The sequence below is a fragment of the Moschus berezovskii genome, chromosome 2 (genome assembly GCF_049115385.1).
Source record: "Moschus berezovskii isolate FMDL1 chromosome 2, NW_MosBer_1.0, whole genome shotgun sequence".
Classification (NCBI taxonomy): domain Eukaryota; kingdom Metazoa; phylum Chordata; class Mammalia; order Artiodactyla; family Moschidae; genus Moschus; species Moschus berezovskii.
Window position 1 is genome coordinate 5,176,416 of NC_142461.1, and position 19,469 is coordinate 5,195,884.

At 57.5% G+C, this 19,469-nt stretch overlaps 1 protein-coding gene across 5 annotated transcripts in view; it reads right to left on the minus strand.

The window, feature by feature from the left end:
- Positions 1-16,705, minus strand: part of RAP1GAP (RAP1 GTPase activating protein) — a 70,873-nt gene extending 54,168 nt beyond the window's left edge. For 3 of the 5 annotated variants that reach the window (XM_088843373.1, XM_088843368.1, XM_088843363.1), the window contains exon 1: positions 16,596-16,704. The gene's annotated coding sequence lies outside the window, so the exon portion shown is untranslated. Of the gene's footprint in view, positions 1-16,595 lie in introns of all 5 variants that reach the window. The other 2 variants (XR_016039026.1, XR_008682253.2) reach the window with 2 other exon arrangements.
- Positions 16,706-19,469: the final 2,764 nt, after the last annotated feature.

The following is a 19,469-nucleotide window of genomic DNA, read 5'->3' on the forward strand; positions in this document are numbered from 1 at the left end:
CCCTGCCCCCAGACCCCCTCTCCTCCCCACACTGGTGGGTGGGAGAACCCTCCAGAGCCCTCTGAGAGTTTGGAGGCTGGGCAGGGCCCGTGTGATTTTCCTGATCTGGGAACCACTCCCTTGGTTGGGTTCTCAGAGGAGGGTCCCCTTGGCGGGGCACTCTGGAGCCGGGGCCAGGCCCCTCCTGCTCTAGGCAGGGCTGCAGGTTCCTGGGCAGAGTGAGAAGCCCACTCCTCACGGGGCAGCCTGGTCGGGCTCCGGAGGGGCAATCCTAGGCACGCTGAGATTGCCCCGAAGAGGGAGGAAGTCTCTCCTTCTTCAGTGGTGGGAGCGGCGGGGCACCCCCAGAGCTGTGGGGGTTGGAGGAGGAAGCATTGGGCACTGGGCCTGGGTCACAGGGGCACGCACAACCTCAGGACTGGGACCCGGGACCCCAGCCCCATCCCGGGTGTGGTGCCCGCCTGGACACAGCCCTCAGCCTCGGCAGTCTCTTTTCAGTGGGAAGGCGTCCTCAGTGGGCCCTGCATGTCCACTTGGCAGGGTAGCCAGGAGGCCTGCGATGTGCCAAGTTTCCCAGCCGGGCAGGTCCCCGGGAGGCCCTGCTGGTGCTGGGACAGTGGGCCCTTGAGAGGGGCCGGGGGGGCTGCAGGGTTCCCACTGAAGACAAAGAGCCCAGTGTGGGCCCGGACTCTTGGGCACTGACCAGCTGCAGCTGGCTCACTGGCAAGAGCTGGGATGGGGTGGGGTGGGTGTCACGGCCCTCGGCCGACGACGCACAGGCCACCCCCAGGCCAGCCCCGGTTCCTCTGGCCACAGCAGAACCTGACGCATCTTCTGAACCTGCAAAGCAACCTCCTAGAACTGACCCACACATCAGCACAGGTGATTCCCAAGACGGACGGCTAAGGACAAGGGACCGGAAAGAAGGGCTTATATCCTCATTCTTATGACCCTCCTCAGGGTTCAAATCCCAGCTCTCCCCCTTGTCAGCTGTGTGACCTTTGGCAAGTCACTTGATCTTTCTGTGCCTCAGTTTCTTCATCTGCAAAATAGGGTTGATGATGAACATAAGAGTACCTACTTCAAAGGGTTTTCGCCAAGGATTAACTAAGTTAATACTTTAAAAGCATTGAGAATAGTATGTGTGTCAAATGCATTTGTTAAATAAAACTCTCCAGCATCGTCTGTATTAGGCTGGACTACATGAAATCACTATTTTCTTTTTTGAGTTAGCAAAGATGCATATTATAAAGCAGAGACATTACTCTGCCAACAAAGGTCCATCTAGTCAAGGCTATGGTTTTCCCAGTAGTCATGAATGGATGTGAGAGTTGGACTATAAAGAAAGCTAAGTGCCGAAGACTTGTTGTTTTTGAACTGTGGTGTTGGAGAAGACTCTCGAGAGTCCCTTGGACTACAAGGAGATCCAACTAGTCCATCCTAAAGGAAATCTGTCCTGAATATTCATTGGAAGGACAGATGCTAAAGCTGAAACTCCAATACTTTGGCTACCTAATGCGAAGAGCTGACTCATTTGAAAAGACCCTGATGCTGGGCAAGACTAAAGGCAGGAGGAGAAGGGGACGACAGAGAATGAGATGGCTGGATGGCATCACCGACTCGATGGACATGAGTTTGAGTGAAGTCCGGGAGTTGGTGATGGACAGGGAGGCCTGGCGTGCTGTGATTCATGGGGTCGCAGAGTCAGACACGACTGAGCGACTGAACTGAACTGAAAGATGTATTCGTAAGAGTTCCAAAATGAACGAATGGCCATCCAGAGAGAACCAGATAAGTAAAGTAAGGTCCACTGGCACCATGCAGTATACGCAGCTATTGGAAAGAAGGTGGGTGGGGGGATCTATGTGTGGGCACGTGGAACAACGTCTAAGACAGACACACAGACATGGGGCAGTCAGGGCGGGGGGTGACAGGCCAGGCTCTGGCGTTGCCTCCCTGTATCGTGTCTAACACTCGCCTGTGACAGGGCACTCAGCCCTCTGCAGGCAGCACAGAGCCGGGGCTTGCTGACTGGCTCGGGGAAGCCACTATCATCTTTGGGGGAGGGAAGGGGACGGAGCGCCTTCCTCCTTTTCCTCCAGCCTCTCTCCTAAAAACCAGAGCCAGGCTGCCCTCCAGGGACCAGAACCTCCTTCTCAGAAGAAGCCTCCTCTTCTGGGCCACCCTGATTTTGCACCCAAGTTGCTTAAACAGGTGCCAGACAGTGTGAAGGAGGAGGAAAGCAGGCAGGGGTGGCGGGACTCAGAGTTCCCTCTCCAAGTTCACCCTGGGCTGAACCCTGAAAGTCCCACTCCCCTGCCTCCAGCGCTGCCTTCCCAACACTCCACGGGGACACGTGAGGGCCCAGGGAGGGGCAGCCTCCTGGGAAGAGAAGGGCCTGCGCTCCAGATGGGGCTGGAGGGGCCGATTCTTGCCAGCTAGGCTTAGCGTTAGTTGCTCAGTCACATCTGATCCTATGCAACCCTGTGGACCATAGCCTGCCAGGCTCCTCTGTCCCTGGGATTCTCCAGGCAAGAATACTGGAGGGGGCTGCCATGCCATCCTCCAGGGCATCTTCCTATCCCAGGGATCAAACTCGAGTCTCCTGCATTGCAGGCAGATTCCTTACCATCTAAGCCCCCGGGGATCCCCCGTGACCTTCCATGCTTTCCCTGCCCCTGTCATTCCCATCCAGGTTCTCTGCCGGGGGCGGGGGTGTATCTGAGCAGGCGCAGGGCAGTGCTGGGCTTCCTGCCTGACCAGGCAGCCTCCTGCGTTAACCAGTTTTCCTCTCTGGGTCTCCGTTGACTCATCACTCTCACTTTGCTGGACCAGAGACATAATCATGGAAAAATACATTTGCCTTGAGAGAATTTCATAGGTTCAAAGCATCCTTCGCTCATGGCCTTTCTAGCCAAGCCGCACCCACCCAATCCCAAGATGCTGCAAACCCTGAGCTCCTGGAAAGGCAGTCTCCTGGAGGGTCCCTAGGCCCGGGGAATGGACGGTCGGAGGAGTGGGTGTGCCTTGGCTCACACCCTGTCCCCAGGCGGCTGCCCAGTGAGGGTACTGAACCAACCATCCTGACTCCGAGCCTCCCGTCCCATTGAGTGAGTTCCTGAGAACTTTGGCTACTCAAATACCCACTGTGTGTCTGATGCTGTTCAGGAACTAGGGGCAGAGGATGAGCAACACATAGTCTGTGTGGGCCGCTGTGCACACCTGCACAGACACCTCACCAGGCCACACGCGCCGCCTGTCCTTGCACCGGGCACAGAGACAGCTGACTCGTGCCTGCAGGGGTCATGTCAAGGTCAAAGGCACACAGACCATCAGGCCCCACAGTCCAAACCCACACACACACAGATGTGCAAAGGTCAAATCAAGCTCACACCCAGAGGTCCCAAATGGGTGAGTGCTCACCTGCTGGATAGGGCTGGGTCTGTCCACACACATGAATACACACCCATGACAGCAGATTCACGCACAGAAATCACTAAGGCCCACACACTCGGATCACACAAAATACACACAGGCATACATGCGCGCACACACACACACCCAGGGCTCAGCCAACTACTGGGGAGAAATAAAAGTAGAGATCGCGTGGCGTGAACTATCCAGCCAGCCTGTCTGTCCCGCTCCCTGTTAAGAGCATGGCCCTCCCACCCATGTTCAGAAGCAGGTAAGTTGGACTGGAAGGGAGACAGCTTATGTTCAGAGCTCCCCCAGTGCAGCTGGGCAGACTGAGCCCTGCACCAGGGGCAGGAGGCCTGGGTTGGGGCCCCTGGCTCTGCTGGTCACCCGTGTTTTCTAGCACAGTCTCTTCCCATGTTGGGCCTCCATTGGTCCATCTGTATGATGTGGGATGGGACGCCCTGAAATTCCTTAAGGTTCCATGCTCCCACTCTGCTAGTCAGGGATTCTGTGAACCCCTCTTCATCCTGCCAAAGCCCCCACCTTGGCAATGGTTCTCAGTGGGGGTGGTTCTGCCCCCAGAGAGCAGTAAGGAAATATGTGAGGGTGGTTTTTGTTGTTGTTGTTTAGTTGCTAAGTTGTGTCCAACTCTTCTGTGACACCATGGACTGTAGCCCTCCAGGCTCCTCTGTCCGTGGGATTTCCCAGGCAAAGATATTGGATTGGGTTGCCATGTCCTTCCCCAGGGGATCTTCCCACCCCAGGTATTGAACCCACTCAATTGGGTTCTCCTGCATTGGCAAGTAGACTTTTTACCACTGAACCACCACGGCCCTCAGCGATTACTAGGATCATCTCTGTCACTCAGTGTGTGAGGGCCAGCAAAGTTATGTCGGGGAGAGTCCCACCCAAAGTTATGTCTGTCCTGAATCAAAGATTCCCCCAGACATTCACCTGGGGAAAGACCCATTTATCCTATCCTACAACTTTGGTTTACATATGAATAGTTTAGTGTGGCTTTAATACATACTGGGCCTTAGAAAGCATCACTACGAACAAAGCTAGTGGAGGTGATGGAATTCCAGTTGAGCTATTTCAAATCTTGAAAGATGATGCTGTGAAAGTGCTGCACTCTATATGCCAGCAAATTTGGAAAACTCAGCAGTGGCCACAGGACTGGAAAGTCAGTCTTCAGTCCAATCCCAAAGGCAATGCCAAAGAATGCTCAAACTACCGCACAATTGCACTCATCTCACACACTAGTAAAGTCATGCTCAAAATTCTCCAAGCCAGGCTTCAGCAATATGTGAACCGTGAACTCCCAGATGTTCAAGCAGGTTTTAGAAAAGGCAGAGGCACCAGAGATCAAATTGCCAACATCCGCTGGATCATGGAGAAAGCAAGAGAGTTCCAGAAAAACATCTATTTCTGCTTCATTGATTATGCCAAAGCCTTTGACTGTGTGGATCACAATAAACTGGAACATTCTGAAAGAGATGGGAATACCAGATCACCTGACCTGCCTCTTGAGAAACCTGTATGCAGGTCAGGAAGCAACTGTTAGAACTGGACATGGAACAACAGACTGGTTCCAAATAGGAAAAGGTGTACGTCAAGGCTGTATATTGTCACCCTGCTTATTTAACTTATATGCAGAGTACATCATGAGGAATGCTGGGCTGTAAGAAGCACAAGCTGGAATCAAGATTGCTGGGAGAAATATCAATAACCTCAGATATGCAGATGACACTACCCTTATGGCAGAAAGTGAAGAGGAACTCAAAAGCCTCTTGATGAAAGTGAAAGAGGAGAGTGAAAAGGTTGGCTTTGAGCTCAACATTCAGAAAACAAAGATCATGGCATCTCGTCCCATCACTTTATGGGAAATAGATGGAAAAACAGTGGAAACAGTGTCAGACTTTATTTTTTGGGGCTCCAAAATCACTGCGGATGCTGATTGCAGCCATGCAATTAAAAGACGCTTACTCCTTGGAAGGAAAGTTATGACCAACCTTGATAGTATATTGAAAAGCAGAGACATTACTTTGCCAACCAAGGTCCGTCTAGTCAAGGCTATGGTTTTTCCCGTGGTCATGTATGGATGTGAGAGTTGGACTGTGAAGAAAGCTGATCGCTGAAGAATTGATGCTTTTGAACTGTGGTGTTGGAGAAGACTCTTGAGAGTCCCTTGTACTGCAAGGAGATCCAACCAGTCCATTCTAAAGGAGATCAATCCTGGGTGTTCATTGGAAGGACTGATGCTAAAGCTGAAACTGTAATACTTTGGCCACCTCATGCGACGAGTTGACTCACTGGAAAAGAGTCTGATGCTAGGAAAGGTTGGGGGCGGGAGGAGAAGGGGATGACAGAGAATGAGATGGCTGGATGGCATCACCGACTCTGTAGACATGAGTTTGAGTGAACTCCGGGAGTTGGTGATGGACAGGGAGGCCTGGCGTGCTGCGATTCATGGGGTCGCGGAGAGTCGGACACGACTGAGCAACTGAACTGAACTGAATACATACTGAGTCTCCCAGAAATGTAACAACTGGAGCCATTTTGAACTAAAAGTCAGGCACCACGATAAGATTTTCTACCGTTAAATCTAAAGGTTTTTTAAAAAATATACAAGCAGAAGCAAGCATTTGGTTAATTCATTAGGTCCTCTGGTGTGATCACGCCAGTCTTTATCTATGGAGGCGAGGGCTTTTACTTCTCTGAGGGCAGTTTGTCCTTTGCTTTCTTTAAACTGTGTGTGTGGGTAGGCTTATTATCTGGGAATACCATTCCAGGAAAATAAAACACGTGTCCGCTGCGGTCCCGGGCGCCCTCCACTGGCCAGCAAGGAAACGGGCAAACTCCAGGACCAGGGACAGCGCCCCGGGCATCTCTTCCGGGGAGGGCGGGGACTCCAGGGGGCCTGGAGGATGCGCCCTGCACCCAACTCCGCGCGCCGCTTACCCGCGCCCTCCTCTGCTCCCCGTGAGCGGAGGCGGCCCCCGAACCCGCTTTCCCCGCTAATCTCCGCTTGAACTGCCAGCGCCTTTTCCCGGCCCACAATAACACACCTGCGAGCCACAATGGTGGCACCTGTGCCGCCGCCCACCGTGTTCCCGCCGCCCCCTCGCCCCCCGGGAGCCGACCCCTGGGTGTGAAGATCATGGAGACACACCTACGCGCCCCAGGACCTCTGTGATCACAAGAGCCCCCCCGAGGCTGGTTATGCAAGAGTTTTATGTCAGCCATGGCTGATGGGGAAACTGAGGCCGGCCCAAAGAGCAGATCCAGCTCTCTCCTGCCACCCCCTGGAGACTTCGGCCCCCACCACACGGTGCATCCCAGCTCAGTAAGAGCCAGTGCTAGTCCCTGAGGCCGTGTGCCGGGCACTCTGATTAGTTCAGTCCACATGACCACCCTGTACATTATCCCCAGGTCACAGACCAGGGAAAAATCTTTTGAGAGGCTAAGTGGCTTGCCTGCCCAAGGGCCAGGGAAGTAGAAGTGGCTGTGAAGATCCCCTAAGGCTGGGACTTCGCTGGTGGTCCAGCAGCTAAGACTGCAAGATCCCAGTGCAAGGGGCCCAGGTTTGATCTCTGGTCAGGGAGCTAGATCCCACACCCACATGACTTTCTTTGGGAAACAAAGGACTGTAGCCCACCAGGCTCCTCTGTCCATGGGATTCTCCAGGCAAGAGTACTGGAGTGGGTTGCTATTTCCTTCTCCAGGGGATCTTCCCGACCCAGGGATCGAAGCCGGGTCTTGCACATTGCAGGCAGACACTTTACCGTCTGAGCTACCAGGGAAGCCCCAATTAAGACCCAAGTCAAATAGAAAAAAAAAGACCTCTCCCCCGTACTTCCCCCATCCCCAAGGTGACTCAGCTGTGAGTCAGTCTCAGGGTCATTTCAGCCAAGAAGAAAGCCCTTCAGACAGCACACGCCGCCTGGCCCTGACACCCTGGACGCCTGAAAGCCTCTTCTGCTTCAGGGGGGCAGGTGGGGGTGGTTGCATGAGGTCCCACATCCCTCAAAGAAAAAAACCCAGTCTCTCCATCCTCACAAGATTAGCCCCACAAAGCGCTTCCCAAGGATCACTCAATATGTATTTGGCTGAAGCTTGCCTTCTAGGAACCAGGCTTCTAAATGGACAACCACACAGCCTGGGCACAGAGCCTGGACCCAGAGCGGGGCAGTGTGAGCCAGGGATAAGGACACAGGCCTGCGAGCCGGACAGAGTGGGGTTGCAGCCCAGGCCTGAGTAAGCCTCAGCTCCCACATCTGGCTCACCAGGTGATGGCGAGCATCAGACAAGGTGGCGCATACAGAGACGAGGAGTCGCCATGGTGCCTTGTGCCCACGAAGAGCTAGCATGGTGGCGGGTGCCCTTGCTGTTGCCCACAGAGTCTTCCGGAGGTGTACGAGATGCAGAAGCCCCTGCTGAGTCACACCTCCATTTCTCACACGGGAAAATCAGGCTACAGCATACACCATGGGCAAAGTGATGGGCAGAGAAAGAGGTTACCAACGTGCGGTCTGTGCTGGCATGGGGACAGATGGAGAGGGAGGGTGGCCATCCTTGGTTTAGAAGGGTCTGGAGACCCTCCTACTTTACTGCCTAACCTCTGACCCTCAACCCCCAGCCTCTGAGCCCAGATGAGCTCTCTGGTCTCCTCGGCACAGTAGGCGCCCCATCAGTGTTCAGGGAATGAATAGGGTCCTAGGTTGGCGATGAACAAAAGGAAGGACAAAATAAGTTTTATTTCTATCGTAATACATACAGGGCTTGACATCAGTGTGGGCTGGGAGTCAGGTGGGCCTGCCTTTGAATTCTTGCCTCTGACACTTCCTAGTTTGTGACTTTGGGCCATTTTCATAACCTCTCAAAGCCTCTGCTTCTTCATCTATAAAAGGGGATGGTGATGAGAAGAACGGGGGGTTTGCAAAGAGTCAGACACGACTCAGCGACCAATCAACAACAACAATGAGAATGATAGTGTCATTCATGTCAATTTTCAGCAAAAACCACTACAATATTGTAAAGTAATTAGCCTCCAATTAAAATAAATAAATTAATTAAATTTTTAAAAAAACCAATGTGAAAAATACAGTCTATTGAATGAACACTTGGGAGATCATACTCTTTAAATAAAAAAAGAATGACATTGTCAGTACTTACCCCAGAGGGTTGTTCTGACAGTTCAGTGTAAAGCGCTTAACCCTGGCACACAGTAGGCGCCCAGTAAGTGCGGGCTGTCCTGTTCCTGGGACTTGTGTCAGCATAGCCACATGGGGGACCGTCAGAAGGACCCGGGTCCAGCTCTGCCACTGCCCCAGTGGGACTGTGGGCAGTTCCTCACCCCTTCAGCCCCCAGCTCCCTTCTGCGTGAAAGGAGGGCTCTCCAAGCTGCCTGCTCTGTCTGATTAAGGGGGGGTAGTCTGGAGAGGCCCCTAGAAAACAGCTCTGCCCTTAATGTACACTCTGCCTGGACAGAGGGTGTGTGTTCCCCTGAACAGGGAGGAAGGTGGGCAGCACTGAGAGTCCCCGAGCCACACCTGATACCTGCCTTGTGCCCACGCTGACCTCGCAGAAGCAGACCCCCCCCCAGAAAATCCACCCCCTACACACTGTCCCTAAAGCAGGATGCAGTTGCGGGGCCACACCGCATGGGCTGTGGGTCTCAGGGGACGTGGGGCGGTGCAGTGGGCTCCGGGGAAGCCAGATCTGGGGGTGGAGTCCACCTATTCCTCTCCCTGAACCCCAGTTTCCTCGGCCACATGGTGAGAAGCTAACAAAGGCCGCAAGCGCCCCGCCAGCCCCCAGGGCTCCGGCGCACACACATGGGAGGCAGCCCAGATGTGAAAGTCCTTTGTGAATTGCCGCCATCGGCTGCAATCATCGTAATTATTATCTGCAGAATGAGGGGGCTGGACCAGCGGATCTCCATGGGCTCCTCTCCAGCTCCGATGCTGAGGATTTCTCAGTTTCTGAGCTGGGAGTTGATGCAGACTAGTGCGGGGTGGGGTTGGGGGGTGCGGTGTGCAGGAGAATTCAGGGTCTGTGGGATTGGATGTCCTTGGGAACCTCTGCAAACAAATCTCCCCAGTCGTCCTCTTCTCCAACCTAGCCCGGGATGCTGAGCCCCACAGAAGGGAAAGGGCAGGGCGTGGGAGGGAGCCGGGAGGTTCAGGGCTAGGTCCTGAAGGTGGGGCAGCCCCAGGGTTTGAGCCCCACCCCACCCCCTGCCTAGAACTAGGTCTCAAGCCCCTCCCCATCGAATTCTGCATGCAGTACCCCAAAGGGGCTAAAAACGCAATCCAACAGCCATTAATTCAAGTCTCAGCTCCAGCCACATGCCAGCTGGGTGACCTTGGACAGGCTGTTTAACCTCTCTGAGCTTCAGTGGGCCTAATGAGGGTGGCTCTGAGGGATGAATGAGACAGATTCGTGGAAAGTGCTCGGCACAGGGCCCAGCAGACCGTAAGCACCCAGTGAAGGCCCCCCACTGTCCGCCATCACCCCCCCTTCTGCTTCTCTGCCAGGAACGCTCCCGGAATCCCTCCACCAGCCAGCTCCCCCCCACCCCGGCTAACACAGGGCAGACCCCAATGGTGCAGCTGGGGACAGGGGTTGGGGGCAAGAATGCCAGGTTTCTCTGCCCCTCAGAGAACCATGGAGGGTCACACCTCTCCAGCCAAGGAGGTCTGGGGCCCTGGCCGCGATTGAGACAGGGGAGTGCTTTGTCCCCTGGGGCTCTGCAGTCTTGTTTCGGGGGTGTTTGAAGCCCTGGGAAAGGGGCCGTAAGGGCACCCCTATGCACCTGGAAAAGCTCCCACATCTTAGGTGGAGACAGGTGGTAAACTGGGCCAGGCTGCAGCTACTGACCCAGAGCTTCAGCCCCCCAGCATCTGTAGCCCGCTGCCTGGGCTATCATGAGGCTGCTGGGGTGGGTGGCCTCTCTCTGGACCCCCAGGTAGGGATGAGGCAGCAGCGTGGGAGGTGGGCCTACCATCAGCCTGGGCCCCGACCTGCAGCCCCTCCCAAACGGAGGAGCTGCGGCTGCCCCAACAGTTCTGGAGCAAGCAGAGAGAAGTCCCCAAGGTCACCCTCCGCCCACTCCCCAAAATCCCAGCTCAGAGGAGCGCGGTCTTGGGAAGGGCTCGCCTCTGAGTGGGGATGGGGTGTCTCTCCCTGAAGACCACCTGCTTCACCTGCCCACCCCCCCAGCAGCCTGGCTGCGGCAGGCATGTGGCCACGCGAGGGTCACGGCCTCCCTCGCCACACAGGAGTCTGTTCTCACCCACTGTCCCCCGCAGATCCCAGAACCCCCAGATTCTCAGGAGAGCCTGGGAAACGCGTAGAGGCAAGAAAGAGCACGATTCAGCGACACGGCACACCTGAGGCTCACACAGCACGGTCACCAGCTCCAGCTCACGAGCTGCTGCTGCTGCTAAGTCACTTCAGTCGTGTCTGACTCTGTGCGACCCCATGGACAGCAGCCCACCAGGCTCCTCTCTCCACGGGATTCTCCGGGCAAGAATACTGGGTTGCTATTTCCTTCTCCGCATCACTCGAGCCATGGTACAAAGGCAGAAACTGCTCCCACCCGTTGCAGCGACGGAAATGAAGGCTCACAGAGGCCGGCACTGCCCGGGGTCGCACCGCTGGTGGGGTGAGGTCAGAGGGGACACGGGCCTCCTGACTTCGGCACAGACGATGGCCGCCAGTTGACTGACTGGTTGGTGCCTTGGTCCTCTCTCGTGTCGCTGGGATGGAAGAGGCTGGAGCTCTCTCCTTTGCATACAGGAGGGAAAGGGGACCCAGAGAAATAGGCAACGGAGCCATACTCACCCAGCAGGGGCAGGGCAGAGAACCGGGCCGGACTAGCTCCTAGCCAAGGCCTGCCCCCAGAAGGCTCAGTCAGTCCCGCCAGTGGTTTTCCCATTGGCTTGCAGAGAAAATTCCTCAGCTTGGTATTCAAGGCCCTTGAGAAACTGATTCCAACTCACCCCTACACACGGCTCACAGTGAAGCCAAACCGGTGTCCTGATCGCCACTTTCATGCTGTAGCGGTTAGTAACTCCACTCACAGCCACCATGAACATTCATCGACTACCTACTAGGTGCCGGTAGGTCTCTCCCCAGGGGAGACCTACTCATCTCACATGACAAGGCTAAGGCCAACTGCCTTGGAGATGTGAGATTATGGAAACAATTCCCACTGCCCACCCCCCTCCCCCCCAAGCATTAAATAAAAGGCTTATTTTTTCTTGCTGCAATAAAATATTTAAAGTTTCTTTTCTGAAATATTTTTTTCCATATGTTTCTAGGGTTTGTTTTTCCTTCTGTGCATTCATATCTCCTGAGTGCAGCTCTCTGCTTTTCAGAGCAGCTCCCAGCCATCATATCTGATCTGCATAAACAGCACCCCCAGGTAGGCAGGCAAACCAGGCCTTATCACTCCTGTCCTGTGAAGATGGAAATGAGGAGCCAAGAGAGTCAGTGACTTGTGCAGAGTCACACAGCAGAGAGTGGACTTGAACGCCTGGCAACTCCCAGCGCATTTCCCCCGAGTCCTCAACAAATATCTGCCACAAGCTGGGCACTGCCCTGGGTGTTTGCCTACATTAATCTCAACCCTCGAAACAACCCCATCAGATACACAAAATGGGTGATCCCCACTTTATAAAGAAACAGAGTCTCATGTACACACTGCTGTATGGATGATATTTCAGTGGATAATCAACAGGGACCGCCTGTATAGCCCACGGTATTCTGCTCAGTGTTAGGTTACAGAATGGATGGAAGGGGAGTTTCGGGGAGAATGTTTACATGTGTATGTATGCATACGTGCTAAGTTGCTTCTGTTGTGTCCGACTCTCTGCAGCCCTGTGGACCATAGCCCAGCAGGCTCCCCTGTCCATGGGATCCTTCAAGCAAGGATATTGGAGTGGGTTGTCATTTCCTTCTCTAGTATATGTATGACTGAGTCCCTTTGCTGTTTACCTGAAACTACCACAACATTGTTAATTGGCTATACTCTAATATAAAATCAAAAGTTAAATTAAGAAAAAAGAAGAGGGCTTCCCTGGTGTCTCGGTGGTACAGAACTCCCTGCCTGCCAAAGCAGGGGACACGGGTTCAACCCCTGGTCCGGGAAGATCCCACGTGCTGCGGAGCCGCTACGACCGTAAGCCACAGTTGATGAGCCTGTGCTCTAGAGCCTTTGAACCACGACGACCAAAGCCCGCGCGCCGAGAGCCTGTGCTCTGCAGCAAGAGAAGCCCCACAGTGAGCAGCCCACCCACCACAACCAGAGAGCGTAGCCCCTGCTCGCTGCAACTCGAGGAAAGCCAGAGACCCAGCCCAGGCAAAAATAAACATTAAAAAAAAAAAGGAAACAGGCTCAAAGAGATGGAGTAAAGGGCCCCCAGTTGGGTGGTTAGCTGGCGGCAAAGTCAGATTTTTAACTCAGGTCTTCTTCCCAAAGGGGACCCCAGGACGGGTGGCCCCAGGCTGGCAGGGGTATTTACTAGAGGAGCGGGCCGGTCATTTCACCTCATCTGAGCTGCAGCCGCAGAAGCTCCACCCTGGGCTGTGTCAGGGACCGAAGGATGCCACACCCAGCGCACGTCTGTTACCGACCCCAGGACACATTACACACTCAGCACACTCAATACACGCTTTGTGAGTGTGCAAAGGAGGGCCCAGCCCTTGTGCCAGCCAGCACACAGCGAAGGCATCACAGGTTGGACTCCTCTGTGTCCATGGGGAAGGCTGGTGCCCTGGCAGACCCCCTCTGTTCTGGGGTGTCTCCTCGCCGACACCCCTCTGCCTCCTCTCCCTTCCTCTCTGAGTCACCGCCTGTACGAGCCTGCAGCCCTAAAAACAGAGCAATGAGAAAAACATGCACAGATGGAGACCACAGCGGCCCCTGCCCCCGGTCCCCCCGCTGACCCCAGGGTGGCCGCCCCGGGAACTTCTTGGACTGCCACCCCCGCCTGACGCACAGTGGACCCAGAGTTTTCCATCTGCCGGAGGTCCTTAGCCAGGGGTTCCCACCTGTCCCCCACTCTACCCAGCAGAGTCAAACTTTCTTTCCTTACTGGCACAGGGCTGCCATCTCACACCTCACACTCCCTCGCCAGGCGGAGCTGCCTCTTGGAGCTGGAGATGGGCCCAGAGAGGGGAAGTGACTTCCCAGAGCCACACGGCCAGCCAGAGTCAGGACCAGGCCTGGACTCAGAGCCAGCTCCTGGCTAGCCCCAGGGTGAGTGCCCGAGTGAGCAGGGCAAAGCCCGGAGTCCCTTGCTGCCCTCTGCCTACATCAGCCTGCCCTGCAGACATCCGAGTCCTAGAAGCACCTCTCGGCAGCTGCCGCCCAGGGATGCCAGGCTCCCAGAGGCCCAGCCAGGGTGCCAGGGCCCAGGCAGGCAGAGGTGAGTAGAGGCAAGCCGGAGGACTCCCCTCCCTTCACTGCAGCTGGCCCCCAGCCTTGCGGGGAGGGCAAAGCAGAAGGCAGGACTTGGCCAGGTCTCCTGGAAAACTGGCAAAGGAAAAGGGACCCCAGGGCTGCGGGGTATCCTGTCTCAGGGGGCCCTAGGGAATAGCACGTCCAGGGACAGCCCAGGGAGAGGCTCCTCTGGCCCCGCAGGACGTGGGTTTGAGGGGAAGGCCACCAAGTGGGCACACCAGCTGGTTTCTCGATTCTCAGGATGGCAGACCTGGCTTCACATGACCCAGAAAAGAGGGAAGGAGAAGGGCTGAGGCCAGGCGGGGGCATCTGCCCGCCCGGGTGGTACCCAGTTCACGCCCCCACGCCGGAAGCTGATGGCATGCACGCATGTGAGCCCCTACAGAGGCCGGCGTGCGGGTGTGTTCCCGGGCCTATCTGCCAGGTTCCCTCCTAAGGGTGTGCTCGCTCTTGCGTGTGCACCATGCGTGTGCCCTGGAGGAGATAACGGGGTCGTTATCTGCCTGATGACGAGGCCTCCAGAGGAGGCTCTCCTGGCCGACAACACCCTCCTCTGCGCGTCTGGATGGCCTGGCTCTCTGTCTGCGGCGCGGGTCGGACTGAGAGGTGGGGATCTTGGCCCGCATGTGCGGGGCCCGCCTGCGTCTGGCTCTCGGGTATTCGTGGATCAGAGCATGTTGGCACCTGTGTCTGGTGTGTGCAGCTGGGAAGCTGCCCGGCTGTGTCTGACAGCCAGGACAAAGGCCTCCGCAGACAGACAGGTGGTGTGGGAGGCAGACCTGCCCTGGGGGGTCCACACAGGGTCTCTGGATCCGCAACAGGACAGCGGGCAGGGCTGGGGCCAGGGGAGAGAGAGGTGGAGCGGGATCTTGGGGTTCCAGTACCCCAGGCTTGTACTGACCCTGCTGGGGGGCAGTGGCGAGATCTGAACAGCAGAGACTGCCCAGCCAAGACCAGAGGCCAAAGGAAGGATCATGTCTCACAGCAGGTAGAGGGTGGATAGAGGGAGGTCTCTGGAGACCCCTGCCAGGCAGGCACCCAGCACAGGAGAAGGCTGGGAACTGGGAAGGTCCCGGGAAGGGGATGCTCACCATCATGGCTGCAGCCAGGGGTGGCGGAGAGCTCTGGGAAGCAGGGAAGTTCTGGACCCTAAAGAAAGGTGAGGTCCTCCTGGACCTGACCCAGCTTTGCCTCCTCCATCCAGATGCACCTACCCCCTCCCCCAGGCAGCACTGGAGAGTGGATCGCCACCCCACCCTGCCACCCTGCCTCGACCCCACCACTGTGGCGCTCTGCCTGGACCGGGAGTCAGACAGCTGATGCTAGGACAGCCAGAGATGGCTCTGTGACCTTGGGCGGTTCAGTTAGCCTCTCTGAGCCTCAGTTTCCTCATCTGTGCAATGGAGACCCCAGTTCCCCGCCTTAACAATATTGCTGTGGGTGTGGAAGACACTCTGCTACTTAAGAATTAATCGTGACCCTGAAATCCTTCCCAAGGCCGTTAAGATTCCCCCTCTGCTTCCCCCAGACCCTCCAACTGCCATGGGAGGGGGGCCTCGGACTGAGGTCCCAGATGGAGGAATCGGGGGCATTTTCAGGCACGCTGGGCATGAACACCGACTTCCCCCTCAGCTGCTGTTCAGGGGACCCTGTGGCGGGTTTCTGTCTCAGTAGCTTGGGAAACTCAGGGCCACCCACCTTCTCTGGCTGCTTCTTCCCCGCCCCCTGGGCAAGGAGGGACCACAGCCCCGGAGGGTGGACTAGGAGCCTGGGGAGGAAATGCTACCCCTTCCTTCACTTCCGTGCTCCGTTCAGACCTGGCTTCTCCCAGGGCTCCCTCCTTCTGGCCTTTGACTTTGGAGAAGGAGGGAGGATACAGGACGGATCAGACGCCAAGGCAAGAAGGATGGAGTGTCCTTCTCTGTCCCACCCCCTGGCTCGCGGAAGGACTCCCGACAAAAACTCGGGGTCAGGCACAGGTCTGGGTCTCACTAGCCCAGAGGGCGGGCGCGCACCCCCTGAACTGGTGTCTGGATGGGCGCGTGCGTGTGTGAACACAGATCTTCCCTAAGCCCTGGCGCACCACGGCTGGCACCAAAGCGTCTGCGGGGCGCGGGGACCGCCCTGTGGATTCCCACCCTGTGGATTCCCACCGAGTCCTCAGATCCTGCGGAGCCAGAAGAGGCGACGAGGGAGCGCCCGACTGCGTGTCGCGGGGGTCCTGCTCCGCGGCGGCTTGGGGACGGGGATGGGTTCGGGGGTGGGAAGCAAGGACATCACTGCCCCCTCAGTTTGGGGTCGTTGGACCCCCACTGCCCTCCTCTGAGGATCGGAGCGCTTCCTCCTGGGGGTGTCGGGGCTGGGCGGGCCCCTCCTTAGGGATCAAGAGAACGCACCCACTTCTCCGCGCCCCCTCCTCAGGGTGAGCGCAACACGGACCCCCCACCTACGCAGCGGGGTGGGACCCGAGCCCCCGCACGAGCCGCGGCCTGGACGCATCCCGGCAGGCAGGGGGCAGAGCCGGCTCACCCCAGGCCTGCCTCTCCGTCCCCTGCCTGCGCGCCCTCCCCGCTGGCCGCTCCCCCCACCCCCCGGGGCCTCGCCGGTGGCCCCCATCCCCCTGCCCAGCCCGCCCGCGCCGGGAGCCCGGGCCACGGCCGTCCCTTCCCCTTTGCAGGGCCGCGTCCGCCGGGCGCGGCGAACTCACCCGCGGGCCTGGGCCGGGGGCGTTCTGGGCTCGGCGCTCCGGTGCCGGCGGCTGCAGCTGCAGCTCTGCTCGGACGCGGCTCGGCGATCGCCGCCGCCGCCGCCGCCGCAGTTGGCGGGGGGCCGTCACGTGACCGCGGAGCCGCCTCCCGGCGCGCTCCCCCCACTGCGGAGCCGGGGCCGCGGGCGCGGCGGAGGCCCCCACCCGGCCTCCCTCCCACCCCCGCCGACAACAGGTCCCGGAGGCGGGCGCTCTGCGCCCCACTTTACAGGTCGGGAAACTGAGAACCCGAGACGGGGAGGCCTAGCCGTGGGACCGGCTCAAGGTTCCCCGGCTCGACTGGCAGGGCCGGGCGGGGACCCCGCGGTCCAGACGGTGGTCCCTGTCCCCCCCAGCCCCAGGGAAGAGGGGGCAACTTCTGGGGCAAGTGGGATCGGCGCGGACGCGGAGCCCACGCCTTAGGCCCGCGTCTGCAGGGGCGGGGAGGAAGGAGAAGGCGGCCCGGGTTTAGCGGGGTGAGGAAGCCGTGCCCGCGCGCGCATCCTCCGCACCCCGGCGCCTGGCCTGCGTCCGGCCCGCGGCCGCGCACTGGTCCCCCCACCCTCCAGCCGGCTAGCCCCATCCCCGCGACATCCTTCCTGGCCCCGGCAACTTGCTTCCCACTCTCAACCTCACCGGGAAACGGAGCTGGGGGGGGGGGGCGGTGATGACGACCCTCAGGGCACGCTCTAAAGGAGAAGTAGAAGGAAGGCAGCAGGAGACAGGTGGCCTCAGGGCTGGAGTGCAAACCCGGGCAGGAAGGGGCGCCCCGAGATGACCTGAACCTGACCCCCGGGGCGCAGAGAGGGGAAGAGACGGGCCCAAGGTCACAAGCGCTGGAGCAGCAGCAGCAGCAACGCCGAGGACACCTGAGCAGCGCCAGGGCCCACAACGCACTGGCCTCGCTTCCAAGGGACAACCCTTCTAGGTGAACTGAGGCCCTGTGTCTACAGGCTGGAGCCATGGGGGGACTATGGCTGGGGGCATGCTTGGCAGGCCGGGGTCACGCAGAGCGTGAACTTCAGAGGGGATCGTTGAGACCTCTGGACCTCACATGCTGCTCTAGTAAGTTGCCGAAGGGGTAGAGACAAACCTCCAACGCCTCTGCCCTCCAAGATCAGCGTGGGAGGCCCGTCTCAAAGAAAAGATTCAGTGAGGATTCAAGTCTTGCACTCATTTTGCTGCTGTTGTTAACATTTTTATTTTTGGCTCTGCTGGGTCCTGCTGCCCTGGCTTCTCTGGTGGAAACAGGCTCTGGGGCGGCGGGCTTCAGTAGCTGTGTGGCAGGCTCCCAGGCTACGGAGCACAGGCTCAGTCGTAGCACAGGGGCTTAGTTGCTCCGAGGCATGTGGGATCTTCCCGGGTCAAGGATCGAACCTGTGTCTCCTGGATTGGCAGATGGACTTGGTACCACTGAACCGTGCGGGAAGCCTCCAGGTCTTGTATTCACTTACTCAGTGTATTTATTGAGCACCTGCTGTGTGCTTAATAAATGACTTCCACCTCCATTTTCCCAGCTATGGGGATTTATTTCATTAAAGACACGCGGGGCCTTCAGCCATGCTTACATCCGCTGCTGGACGATCTGAGATGTGCAGGCCTGAGTCTTGAGAACCAACTGTGCTGGGACCCGTTTCCCCGCCAAGACGCTCACCTCAGTCAAGAGATCAGAATTAGGAGGAACTGCAGGCCATGCTTCACCCTCATCCCCACCTCCCCGCCCCCCCAGAAAACTGAAAAGGCAGAGGGGAAGTAGGAATGGGGTCCATGTGCTTTCCAGTCCTTTGGGGTCTCATCTGCAGGCTCACCCCAGCCACGGGTGGGAAAGAGTTCCCAGATCAGGCTGCCTTGAACTTCTAAGAGCACAGGCGTGGCCGGATCCAGATTCACTGGGTCTGCACTTCTAATAAAGCGTCGCGGCACTGCTGTGTTACAGGGCCACAGACGTTGTTTTAATTTTTGTCAGTATTTAGTTTCGGCTGTGCTGGGTCTTTGTCGCTGCGCGTGGGCCTTCTCTGGTTGTCAGCGTGGGCTCTCATTGTGGTGGCTTCTCTAGATGGGGAGCCTGGGCTCTAGCACACGTGGACTCCGCAGCTGTGGTACCGACTTAGCTGCCCCGTGGCTGAGGGATCTTCCCGGACCAGGGATCCAACCTGCGTGACCTGCACCAGCATGCGGAGTCCTAACTACTGGACCACCAGGGAGGGCCCCATAGTGCTGGCAGAAGAGGGCCGTCGAGGAGAGGAAACTGCTGGGGCTCTGAGAGCAGCGCCTCCCCACTCTGTGCCCACCCCAACCCCTGGGGGGCATCTGATTTCCTGTCGAAGCTGCAGGCCTGAGCCTGGATCCTTCTCAGGATGCGCCAAGGCTTTACAGTGTGGTTCAAAGCTCCAATAAGGGGGAAGGAGTCGAATGAGACTGGTCAAGGCGCTTCTGGGGATAGTGCAGGAGGGATTCTGTAGCGCAGTGATTGCCCCAGATGGGCGTGCTGTGCAGGACACTGGTCCTGGGAGATGCTGGGTGAAATCAAACTGAGTCATATTTGGGAAATGATGGTTGAGAGCCTAAAGCCCTTCCCGGCAGCATGCACTGGGCTGACCTGCCTAGAGCAAAGCTGGGCTTCTCAGGGAGAGCACACCAACTCCAGGGTTCTCCAAAGCAGCACACCTCTTTCCATCCTCTTTTTTTGTACATGGTGCCGGAAGGACCCTTGAATTCCACTCCCATCAAGATTCCGGTGCCTGTTCAGCTTCTCCAGCTGCTCCCCCTCTCCCCTCCGTGTGGTGAGGCACAGACCACGGGCTCCCAGCTGGAAAGGGCTGCTGAGGGAACCGC